The following is a 12,137-nucleotide window of genomic DNA, read 5'->3' on the forward strand; positions in this document are numbered from 1 at the left end:
GAAAGTTGCGACAGATAGAGAACAGGTATATGTGAACCTTGACACTCTGATCCCAGGTGGCCTCAATTCGGAGGAAGAAATGATATGGCATCTTGGAGAAAGAATTTTGAGTGGAATCTAGATACCATGTCTGACATGTAAATAATTTTAATATTGTTCTTAAGTATGAAATTCCGTCTGAAGTATGTCAATGCACATTATGTGTCTCCTGAGCCCATGCGAGCCAACGTAGTATCATGTTTTTAAAGATTTTATTTATAAGTTATCACATTTGATTGAGGGTGTGGGCACTTTCACGGTACGTTTATTAGTATTTTGTAGTAAGTGGTATGAAAAGTTCAGTTCTGACAGGTTCGCACCACCCTTCTCTCTCTCTTTTTTCTCCCCTAATCATGCACAGGACTACGGAGGAGTGCTATTTGATGAAAACCCCATCCCCTATGTGATTGACAACGTGTTATCCCATTGAGCCTTATCCTCCCACTGGGGAAGTATATGATTATCATTTCAACAAATTCTCTGATGGACAAGAGAATGCTTATTGGATGATTGAAACTTTATTTACTGAGTGACCCGCATTCCACTTGGATTATATTGAGACAATGGCACGCACTGGCGTATTATCACTGCATATAATATGGGTACAGAGTTATTTTCAAATGATGTTTGTGAGACGATGATGTCCTGGACACATCACAAAAGAACTCTATATAAGCTGCATATAAATTTGGATGAAAGGGGTTATTAATTATAATTTTTAAGAACAAGCCTCATTGAGAAACAGGTACTCCGTAAATGTGCTTGATGTAAAACGGGATGATTTTCCACTTGGAATGGTACAAATATAAGATATTACGAGTTATTAATGTAGGAAGGGTGAATCTGTGAGTTATATACAGATACGAGCACAAATAATTTAGCCCTTGAACAACACCACTGAAAGATGGCTGCCAATGTTAAATGTTCCATGTCCTTTGTTTATGTTTATTTTCACTGAGAAATCAAATGTGCACTTTGAATAGCAATAACTTTACTTAAACAGTTGAATTCCTTCACATGAGCTACCCGTGACCAAGGCGAGTGTTGTTCGCCGAAACGCGTTGGGTTTGCTCCATGATTTCCGTTGACAACATGCTGGAACCGAAAATGAATTAAAGTCTAATTTGAGCACACGCGCTTTTCTGGTTGGCTTTGTGAGAGGCTGGATTGGAAGTGCATTTGCACAGCGGCCGCTGTGCGAGGTGAAAACCACATAGTTTCCAGGGCGACCTCTATCCCTGGCGTTTGCACCGCAGTTCTGGGTCCCGGTGGAATGGAGGAAGTTGTTTTGTATATATATATATATATTCATTGAAAAAACCATAGGTTATAGACCATATATAGTTAGGAATTAGCATTTACAAAACCTTGAAAATTCACTGAAAAAACCATAGGTAATAGACCATATATAGTTAGGAATTAGCATTTACAAAACCTTATTTTACTCCCACAAAACCATTGAAATTTCATATATAGTTAGATGCACTAACTATATATCGCGCACCCGCAATCTATTGCTGATCATGTCACATATTACATCATTCATGACATGGTCAGTGACATCACTGATGACATCACTGATGACATCACTGATGACATCACTGATGACATCTCAAATGACATCACTGATGACATCACTTATGACATGTTCCAGTGACTGTATGTTTCTGAAAAGTCAAAATATGTGTACATATTGAAGAATGAGTGGATGTATAAGTCTCTGGTTGAAGCATTTAGTAGGTGCATGGCTGACTGTATGAGTGAGTGATTAAATGTGTCTCACTGAGTGCATGGGTTAGTGTCTAAAGTGTCTTAATTTGTGCATCATTATGTCTGATGTTCTGTAAACTGCTGCTTATGTTGATCATTTGCTTTATGATTAAGTATATTGGTTAATGATAGGTTGCCCAAGTATTTGTTTGAGAGAGTGAGTGTGTGTGTGGGTGGCTGTGAGGTGTGTGACTATGTGCATAGATGAGTGAGCAGTTGATTCAGTAGATGTATGGGTTCAAAAGTGCATGTGGAAACAGGTGTATGGGCGGTTGACTGTGTGCATGAGTGTATTGGTGAGTTAATGGATATCTCAGTGCTACATGTCCAAGTAAGTACATATGTAAAACACAGTACATGTGAGAGTTGACATATATAAATAACTGTGCATAAGAGCCAGTGAATATATGAGTGGCTGTATGGATCATTGAGAATTTGTATCAGGGATTGTATAAGAGAGTAAATATGTGTTAGTATATGTTTGAATAAGTAAGGTGTGTATAACTGTATAGTTGAGGAAATGGAGGTGTGTTTGATTCTTTGCATGACTGACTAGGTGTGTGACTAACTCCATGGATGAGTGACAGTCTGTGAGTGTCTGTTTACACTGATTGTATCTAAGGTTATATTAGAGTCTGAAGAGGTTCATCGTATTATCACATGAATGATGTCATCAGTGATGTGATCAGTAATGGCAAATGAGATGTCATCAGTGATGTCATCAGTGATGTCATTTGAGATGTCATCAGTGATGTCATCAGTGATGTCACTGACCATGTCATGAATGATGTAATATGTGACATGATCAGCAATAGATTGCGGGTGCGCGATATATAGTTAGTGCATCTAACTATATATGAAATTTCAATGGTTTTGTGGGAGTAAAATAAGGTTTTGTAAATGCTAATTCCTAACTATATATGGTCTATAACCTATGGTTTTTTCAGTGAATTTTCAAGGTTTTGTAAATGCTAATTCCTAACTATATATGGTCTATAACCTATGTTTTTTTTAATGAATTTCATTGTTTTTTTAAAAGCTAATATCTGTAGCTGTCAAATGTATTTTTCTCTAAATTCAAAAATATATTTTATATGTTTATGTTTAATTTTTTTTAAATATTTTTTTTTTCGCTCCCGGTTCGCAAACCGGGAAGCTTTCCGTTAGCTCAATTTGATGTCGCGACCCGGTCCGCTAACCGGTAAACGTTCCGTTTGCGCAACTGCCGCGTTAGAAATGAACATCGTGACGAGTCGCGGAAGCGCGACATATCACGTTGCCGCATAATGCGTCTTATGACGCGCCGCGTTAGCGCACCCGGAAGAGCTCCGGACGCGAACTGAGGCGCGAAACGCAGGTTCCCGGAAGCGATCCGGAGCGCGGCGCGCAGCGCGTAACTTAAGCGTAACTGGTCATGTGACTTGTAAATAAAACTTTTCATTGGTTCATTTCACTTTTGGTGTCCTAATGATGTAAGACTAGGTCAGGTGACCTTACAATAACACTTTTCATTGGTTTAGAAATATTTTTTTTGCCCAAATGATGAAAGCCCCCACCTTTTTTCTCACTCTGACTTTCAACTTTGTGAAAGGAAGACCTATTTTGCACAGTGGGAAATGGCTTCAGTAGTAGCTTCAGCTGGTGCACCCCCCCCACCACCACCTTCACCTCCTCATAGGAAGAGAGGACCACCTCCACAGTTCCTTGCAAACCCTGAGGAGGAAGAAGAGCAAGAAGAGGAAGAGGAAGAACAGGCACCACAATTTTTAGAAGAGTTGCCCCGGGTTTCTCATTATAAAAATAGTTTTATTTGGCAGTTTTTTTCATTTCCAGCAGGAGAGAAAAAAGTTAATGCACGCTATGTGACGTGCCTAATATACAAGCAGAACTTATCCAGAGGCACAGAAAAGAAGTATAGTTATGGGAACCATACTATGCACCGTCACATGCAGAGGTGGCATCCTCTAAATTATAGCCGGGCAGAGATGCGTGACCTGCAAGACAACCCTCCAACTTCTGTGGCCAGGACATCAGCAGATATATCTCTGTCAGGACCAGAGGCACGAGAAACAGTGCCAAACATCCAGAAAAATTTTGTGCATATGAAGATTGTTTGTTTATATTGTGGCACCTTATTTTCATGTGCCAATATGAGTATTAAGTTAGTTAATTTAGCATTTGAAAAACACAAATGCTCTAAACGCCCCAAGAAATAATTTTTTTTTTCGCTCCTGTTGAGCCCTTTTCAATGCCTGTTTTTTGTTCTTTCCCGTTCAAAAAATACAAAAAAACAAATAATGTTCAAAAAAGTAAAAAAAATATAAAACAACAAAAACATAAAAAAAACTGTTCTTTTCAGAACTACCTCCCCTTTATACAAAATTGCTAGAAAGTGTAACACTCTGGCAAGCTGTATTTTTTTTAGTTCGCTTTCCGGTTCGCTCGCCGATACGCGAACCGGGAGCTAACCTCAAATTTTTTTTTTTTTAAAAAAGGAGTAAGTACAAGGGAAGTAAACAGAGAGTAATGTTAAAAGAAAGACAGCTATAGGGACTAAACCAGAGATGCTGTTTAATAGATTTATTTACCGAAGAAAAGATGGAAGAGGATATAATTGTGGAAAACAAAATAGATAAGGAAGTGAAAGAATCAAGCATTGAAAATGCAATAGGTCTCACAATAGAAGAGTTTGTCCTTTTGGTTTTGCAAATGGATGAGTGGCGTTGCGTGGATGAGTGACGTTGCGTGGATGATTGGCGTTGCATGGATGAGTGGCGTTGCGTGGATTAGTGGCGTTGCATGGATGAGTTGCGTGTGTGAGTGGCGTTGTGTGTGTGAGTGGCGTTGTGTGTGTGAGTAGCGTTGCGTGTGTGAGTGGCGTTGCGTGGGTGAGTGGCGTTGCGTGTGTGAGTGGCGTTGCGTGTATGAGTGGCGTTACTGTGGGGAGGGGGGGGAGGAGAAATGCACACGGCGGACAGGGGAGGGGACAGAGCGGGGAAAGCAGAATGAGGGTGTAAAGCAGCTGGGGCCTTTGAAGTGAAGCTAATCTTCACTTCAAAGGTGTGGGAGGAGTGCGGCTGAGGGAACAGACGGCGATTTGGTAATGTGCACACGCATTTTAGGTCAATGCACTTGCGCATTGACCTAAAAGCCACGGGCACAGCTCCAAATTGCCACATTTAGTTAAACTTTGTTTAAAGCTCTATAGTCTGAAGCCCTATAGTAGGTGAATGTGATAGAAATGTAACAAAAAGAGTAGAAAACATTTACCTTATAATTGTTGTTAACTTATTCACTTTTTTTTCATACTTTCAATCTGTGAAAGAGAGAACAAACATTTGAAAAATATTAAAACATGTATTTAAAAATTAGAAAAGACAAGGGAAAAGGTTGAAGGACAAACAGTTTTTCAACAACTTTGACATTTACAGAAGCCTATGCTTCTCCAGGCCCCCTACACAGTCCTAAAGATATATATTTTAAACTAACAGTATCTTGATGCTGATGAAGTGAGGCCTGTTTTGGAACATGGTGCATCTTTTGCACTGCTGATGTCTCACAACAGTGATGCAATGGCAGCGCAAAAGAGATGTAAAGCCATCATAAAATTGTCCCTAACATTTTAAATGATTGTTTCAGGATGCAAATAAGATGTGTCCTATCCAGAGGTTTGTTTGAGGGGAGGCCTACTCAGGTTTCAAAATAAAACAGTACCCAGAAGTGCAGCACTGTATGCATTAGCTTTGACACTTACAGAAGCCTCAGCTTCTCCATGTCTACCTCACATTTCTAAATGTATATCATAAGTACAAAAAGTAGAGAATTAATTATACATGTTAAATGGTTTATTTTTGCTGTTCTCAGAATGTATCAAATTTCACTAAATTCAGTGACTTGAAGGTATTCATCATGTAACAGCGGGGAAAAAAACACAATCAAAATGATTGTGTTTAAAAAACCCATACAACATAAGAAATCAGAATTCAAAACTCCTTAAAATTAACTTACTTTCCATGACGTTGAAGGATGTCCTATGAACAGCTTACACTCTGTTGTGCTGTTAATTTTTTCAGCCCGCCACTTTCTGAAAGAAAACCTCTATCGTTTTGAAAAAATATGTTACATACGATAAAAGACTTCTCACATTCTACCACATGTTTCCACAAGGCTAAATCATGTTAGAGCCATTTAAAACTCTTGGAATTCTTGTAAGCAAATCCTGTAATTTTCTATTTTCGCAACTTTCAGAAAGAAAACGTTTAAGATTACTTTCACAATCCTGGACTACTAATATCTTACCCTTGTTGCTCACTCATGTTCTACATTTCGTATGACACTGATACTGCTTACTATGAAGCAGAGTTACTTGCATCAGGTTTATATTTTTGAATTTTTAAAATGACATTATGATCAAAAGTTTGGATAAATAATCTAGACAGTATTGCAGACTTACATTCCCTCTACTCCATGAACCTCTTGAAATTCCTCAGAACAAATCCCGAGATTCTGTCCCTAAAATTTTGGTTTTAAAAACACCAGGTAAGAATTTTTAAGGTCAAAAGGCAATTTCTTTTTGAAACTTAAAACAGAATTGTTGCAGAATGACCACCCGTTTCTGGACTTTAAATAAGTTGTGTAATGTCCTAATGTTGTTGTAGGACCGTCATGATATATAATTGCTGCAGTTACAAAAGTCCTTCCAGATATTGACAACTGCGAAGCAACAACATTTTTTATTAAAGTTGTCAATTTTGTTTCATCAGGCCTACATCGTTGGAACATTAAAATGACATACAGGCCATATCTTCGTAATAATAATGTTGACATCATTTCAGATTTACATTGGCTACACTCTATGTTGTGATCAGCTGCTTTTACTAGCTTATGAAAGGACACTGATTTACTGTCTGGCAAAGTTAAATATATAAATCTTTCAGAATCTACACTAGTAGTACTTGATACCCTACAATTCTCGCAGTCATGCTGCCATTGATAAGAAAGGCCAAATAGATAATCTACATCTACACCCTCATCTTGCAATACATCAAGCATATACATTAAAAACTCCTGACAATCCTGCTGAATAGAGAATTCTGTTTGACCTGAACATTCATCTAACAGAAAACGAATTTCAGACACACTTTCTACTTTCGTTTTATCAGCACTACATTTCTCTAACACAGAATTCAACAAACAGCATAAACTTTGTTCCGAATTGATCACAATCTGTTCTTTGAAAGTCTCTAGTGAAAAGAGAACATTAACCACTACATTAGCATAGCAGTTGACACCAGAACTATTTTCAAAATTAAAACCAACAACATCTTCAACAGAATCCATTTTCTTTCTGCTTATAATTTCAGGTTCATCGACTTTTCGTCTTTTTGCTATAACCTCCCTACTATTGGTCACATTTCTTCGTTTCCGGCCTACCACACGTTTCTCAAACAAAGGATATTGAGGCAAATGTGGCGCATACTCTCTTCTTAACCTATTGTATTCCTTAACACAATCTAGATCCGCACAAATGTTTGTGACATCACAGTCAATCAAGTACAATCCCGATAAAGTTCTAACTCGTGACAATGCCACATATGCCATACCCTCCTTGAACACAGAACTGCCAATATTCACCAAAGCACTATCTACACTTAAACCTTGCGATTTATGGATTGTTACCGCATATGCCAAGCAAACAGGAAACTGCTTACGGCGCACATATAAGTCTTTTACAAGTAAAAATCTAGCAGAAGAACGACCAATTAGCTGTACTTCCTCAATGCCATCAAATTTAATTTTTAAAAATTCAATTCCATCTCTATTTCTGTATTTCTCAAAATCAACAACATTACCCATTGATCCATTTACCAGACCTCTTTCAACATGTAAATTCCTTCTCAAAATGATTCGGCAATTTAAGCACACATTCAAAGTCTTTTCAAAACCCGCAGTTTTAGATATAGTCTTCTCTAATGAATCCAATTTAGATTTCAAATTCTCAGACAAAATAATTGTTGCTCCCATATGCTCTATTTTATCAATAGCTTCAAGTTTCACAATCTCTTGTTTTTCTAAATTCAACATTTTGTTGTTGAAGATGGCACATTCTGCAAGAGTTGGCATCAAACATATTCCAGATTTCTTCTCAATAATTTTCTTAAAAATATTCTCAGGCACAATGTCTTGTTCTGGATATAAATTTGACAGTAATCGTGCATGTAAAGCTTCTTTCGCATGCTCGGTCACTTTTCCCATTCTAACATCTTGTAAAATATTCTTGTAATCTTCATCCTTCGCCTGACGCATATTTTCATGCAGTTCAGCATAATTGAAGTTTAACCATATATTGACGTTGCCAATGCTCCCTAGGCACTTCCTGGTATCTTCATGCGTGAGTATTTTGAACACAGGTTGTCCTTTCACTGGTGTTAGCTGCAGAAGATCTCCGAAAACAATGATGGGTTTGCCACCAAATAACACATCATACTCTGTTTTAAGAACTTCTTGCATTCTCAAATGCACAAAGGCAAGCATGAGATTTGAAACCATGCTTACTTCGTCAATGATAAGAAGTTTCATTTTCCTCAAGACTCTTGAAACTTCACAACAAGCATCCCCAGATAACTTGTGGTATTGTAATTTGTTGTCATGCTCCACTGGCAACATCAGTAGACGATGCAAAGTAATTCCTTTAATGTTATGTGCTGCCAGTCCAGTTGGAGCGGTGACAACACAAGACAGTGATGACTCAGTCCTTTCCCGCAAATAACAAGAAATTGCTTTAATGAGGAAACTTTTTCCAGTTCCCGCTTCTCCACTCACGTACAATCGGACAGGCTTCAACGACGTACATGAGCACTCTTTCTTCTCATGACTTAATCCATGCTCAATTTGCTTGGTAACTTCGTCATATATTTTCCTCTGCTCAACGTTGAGTTGTCTTTCCAAGTCTTCTAAGTTAACCGCATCCTCCTGAGCATGTGCCATGGCTCTTTCCACTTCATTCATAGCAGTGGCGGCTTCATTTTCGATAACAGGTCCTCCTAGTGGATCCTGACTCAATGAAACAGTACTCTGACTGTCCTGAGAACTGTCTCTAGCAATCTTGGCTGCAATCGTTGCTTCCTGCTCGATTTCCAAAGTCAACATTTCTAGATATTTGGGAAAAGCAGAATATTCTATGGTCTCCTTGGCGGCATTGAAAGAGTCTTCGTAACAAAGAAAATCTCCAAGCAGTTCTTCTTCTGCACGCCAAGGCTTGAAAAGTTGCAAGAGTGCTAAATAGAAAAACTCTTTTTTTTTCTGGAGATTCGCCACTCAATTTTCGATGGTTTACCAAGTGGCATTTTCTTTGCTTGACCAGACATCCCTCCCTTCCAATTACAGCATACACTCCTTTCTCAATATCTTCTTTGATGTTCCTCTTGAATATGTAATTTTGTAGAACCTCATATAGACAAACATTCTCGAGGTGACTGCTTCGATTTGGATAATATGTATCCAACATGTTGGTCTTCAAAATGTCGGTACTGTTTGGCTCCTTTTCCGCCAAATACTCAATTTCCCGGACAGGTTTTAGAACTCGATTTCGCGTTGCAGCAAGACCAAGACTCGCCCAAACGATACTCCTGGATTTGGCATAGAGACTTGCTGAAGACAACCGGTCAGAACATTCGTAAGCTCCGATTTCTCGATGCGACATCTTCAAACTGAAACTGTACAACTTCTTGCTGAGGCTCTTTTCATGGGAAATATCCTCCCACATATCCTTCAATTCTGTCTTTTCTTTTTTGGTGATGTAAGATGTCACATACCGAGCCACAGCCATACAGTTGTCAGCCACAAACTGTATATCCATGTTAGCATTCCAGATGGACAAAATCACTGGGTTGTAGTCGTTGATGTACTTGGACTCTTCGTTCCTCTTTAAATTGTATGTGTTTTTGGGTGATTTCCTCGTCACATTATGTCGCAGCGAAGACATCAAACTGTTTACTCTTCCTTTAGAAATCACCGGTCGTGGAAAGTTGAAACGACATTTGGTGTAGAACTTGTCCTTGTTTCTGAATTTACGACGACAGTACTTTCCACAACGATGGGTTTGGAAACGTAGAACTTGTTCTCTTAGGTTTTTCTTCTCCTTTGCGTTTGGAACAGCACACGTAGAATACTGTTCTATGAAACTCATCACTAAGTCATCCGGATCTGTTCCAAATTTAGGTGCATCCTTGATCCACAGCAGCATATGTATATGAGGAGCACCTCTTGCTTCGTACTCCTTTCTCCAGAAGAAATCCAACACCTCTCCAAGAGGTGGATTCTTCTTATTCATGATGAAAGACATCATAGCTTCAAATCTATGATTGAAGTATCTGCATACATTGACTGGATCCAAAGAGCACAGTTCTCCGGGTGTCTTGAATTCAATATTTTCAATGTTTTCATTTGCCTCTCGTAGAAATTCAAGTAAGTCTTCCCAGCTATACTCGGCACAGCTCAGAGTGAGGAACCATGTCGGAGTTCCTAAGTTCCTCAGCATACATTTTAAATCACCATGACGGCGGTACCAGTACTCATTAGTACCACGCTGACATGCCATGAGATTAATTAGGTGAGAATCCAAAATACTGTCTTGGACATTCACTTTATCCATAAAGTCCCTTGCCGAGATGTTTCGCATCTGTATACCACTTTTCAAGATGTGGTTCACTGCATATGACAGTCCTGACAGATCGCTTTCAAACAGGAGATGAAACAAATAGGGAATGCATTGTCGAAACCTAGCATCTTCTGCATACAATCGTAAAGTCCGGTATTCTGAAGCAGGAATTTGAACAGGTCGCTCATCATATCGTCCTCCTCGACCTGTGGGAAATAGCTGTGGGAAACACCGAGCTTCTAAACTTTCCTCCCAAACACTAATGGGACTCCCTTTGGCTTGTTTCATTTGAAACAACTCGATAGCATTCCCCATAACTTCCTTGGAATGCAAAGGATGAACACTATAATGTTCATATATTTCTTCCTTTTTAGAGGCTTCTACTTTTTCAATTTGACCAGGACACAAATCGCTATCCTCTTCCTCACTTACTTCCTCTTCTGCAACATATACATTCTTATAGTACTTATTATTTTTTTTTAAATACAATGTTGCCTTTTTGACTTTCCTAACATCCACTAAATCTTGCCATATTTTCTTATTCTTTGTCGGAACCCCATTAACTAAGATAACCAGAGGTTCCTCTTCCACTTTTTCTACTCCAATTGTGTTAATGTTTTTGTTCAAATCTAGAGGCAAATAAACAATTCTTCCCTTTAATCCTCTCTGTAAATCTGATGGAGGCAACTTCCCTGTCTTTGGCTCCATTCTTACAATAGCCTGAAAGGGATGGATACTTTGAATCAAAATAGATTCATAAGTATTTAAATCCTTCAATTCAGAAGGAATCTCAACCAATTCCAGATTATTATGAACCGCCCTAGCAGGCATCTGGTTTTGGTTTAATTTGTTACAACAATAAGTACACACACGTTGATCCGATCCCAAATCAAAATAATTTTCTACCATCAAGTATGTTGCGAAATCCTTCCATTCACTATTATTTTCCCTTTCACTTTTTGCATATAAATCCACTAACTTAATCTGATTCTTATAATAAGTGCGTCGACAACACACACAAGTGAAATTAGGCATCTCACTTGATTTCACCTGAAACGTGGCAATTTCCTTCTGAAAATTATCTGTACTGGAAACCTGTACATTATCTTCAACATTACCCTCTTCTTCTGGGTCAATTTGAACATTCTCCTCTTTACTTCCAAAGTAACAAAACTCAATTTCTTCACAAATATTCTTCACATCTATTTCAGAACCATGGAAAAGAGCAGCACATAATTGTTTAAGCATAATTGCTGGACTCTTAGCATAATACAACATTCTAACTAATTTCCTCACTTTATTATGATGCACTGCTAGCATCCTGAAATGATGAAAAACACTCTGACATACTCTCCTGGAAAGACAAGCCAGTGAATGACCAATGACCATGCAAACCTGTCACTTCTCTCACTCTGCAAGGATCTAATTCTTGCAACAACTTCATTTTCTGCTTCAAACTTTTCTTATTAAATGTCCGTACAAAATCACAAAGCAAATCGATTGAATCCTGTCGCACACTGCAAATACTACTACAGTTCCAGGTGTACACAGGACCCTTAATACGTCTTCCTAAAACCTCATTACCTAACACCTCTTCTGTCTCTGTTGTCACAAGTTTTTCTTTTTCAACTGGACATCCATCTTTCACTTCATAAGCTCGACCACTGGT

This window comes from Lissotriton vulgaris, chromosome 11 (assembly GCF_964263255.1).
Source record: "Lissotriton vulgaris chromosome 11, aLisVul1.2, whole genome shotgun sequence".
Taxonomy (NCBI): Eukaryota; Metazoa; Chordata; class Amphibia; order Caudata; family Salamandridae; genus Lissotriton; species Lissotriton vulgaris.